At 40.5% G+C, this 1,256-nt stretch overlaps 1 protein-coding gene across 2 annotated transcripts in view; it reads right to left on the bottom strand.

Annotated features, from left to right (window-relative positions):
- eef1akmt1 (EEF1A lysine methyltransferase 1) overlaps nt 1-1,084 on the bottom strand; it is a 6,243-nt gene extending 5,159 nt beyond the window's left edge. The window contains exons 1-2 of one of the 2 annotated variants that reach the window (XM_005745293.2): nt 1,021-1,084; nt 776-876 (exon numbers count right to left, since the gene is read on the bottom strand). The gene's annotated coding sequence lies outside the window, so the exon portion shown is untranslated. Of the gene's footprint in view, nt 1-775; nt 886-1,020 lie in introns of those variants that run through there. The other variant, XM_005745294.2, reaches the window with a different exon arrangement.
- Between the last annotated feature and the right edge of the window lie 172 nt (nt 1,085-1,256).

The raw sequence follows: 1,256 nt of genomic DNA, 5'->3' as shown, positions 1-1,256 counted from the left end.
CCCCCCCCCAGCCTAGTTCTGCTGGAGGCTTCTTCCTGTTAAAAGGGAGTTTTTCCTTCCCACAGTCGCCAAATGCTTACTCAAAGGAGGTCATCTGATTGTTGTGGTTTTCTCTGTATTGTTGTGGGATCTTTACCATATAATATAAAGTCAGTTAAGGTGACTGTTGCTGTGGTTGTTGGCTCTTTATAAATAAAACTTAATTTAATTAAATTGAAGCCCATTAAACTTCAACTGGTCCAGAACTCCCTCCATTAGTTATGTCACACTCCTTCAGCAGCTCCACTGACTTAAATACTGTAGTAATATCTTTAAGGCTGTAGGCAGCATGAACTTTTGCATGCCCACACACACATCTGCACTTATAGATCTCCTACCATTGGGTCTAGAGCCTCAGCAACTCCTTCCCACCAGACATCCGTAACAATTTCACATCCTGTCTCAGTCTGACTGCTTTCCACCTGTTACATTGTGATTTTACATTTACGCTTACATTGTAAGCTTGTTTTGACTTGATAGAAACATTTTGGTTAATCCTTATTTTTTTTTCACCTTATGTGTAAGGTGATGCCCCTCCTTTCCTGTCCCTTGATGCAAAACTTTGGAGAACATTTCTTTTTCTTTAGGGTTAGTGTCCTCACACCGAGGGAAAAGCGGCATTTCAAGGCCGAATTAAAAGATCACGGACCCGTGGGTCAAAATTAACATCGCCGGTTAAAGGTCCACGAGACGAGTCTGTCGACCCTGTTCATATACTGACCCAAAAGAAACATACCTGATCAGTAGCTGCTTCCAGTCTGCACTTCTCTGTTGTCAACACGTGAGTAGTCGCAGAATAATGACGCAATCACTAACGTAGCTACAGCTTCAGTGCAGCTGGAAAGAAATCCAAATCGAGTCGATTAATCAGTCCACAGATGTACGAGAAATTGTGTATTTTATCATAAAAACAATTATTTTTTAATTTAACAATTTATTTTTTTAAAGAATCCACTTGGTTTATTGTTTCTCTTCTCTTACATTTTATGAATTCATTAATTGAAGCTCCACCGAGTCCCACCTGACTGAAAGCCACAGCTCGGTGCTGTGACAGATCAAATGTTGGTTTAATGATCTGAGAAACCAGCTGACTCAAACTCTAGAAAAACGCATTTGTATGTTTTGTAGCAATCGGCAGCTGTTAATGGTTTAGTGGATGCGGTGAGAAGGATGTTGTGTGTGGGTAAATATGTGGATGTACATGACTGTGTGTGTGT

The sequence above is a fragment of the Pundamilia nyererei genome, unplaced genomic scaffold (genome assembly GCF_000239375.1).
Source record: "Pundamilia nyererei isolate P.nyererei 1_Seehausen unplaced genomic scaffold, PunNye1.0 scaffold00157, whole genome shotgun sequence".
NCBI lineage: Eukaryota > Metazoa > Chordata > Actinopteri > Cichliformes > Cichlidae > Pundamilia > Pundamilia nyererei.
This window is presented reverse-complemented; position numbering and strand designations above follow the sequence as displayed.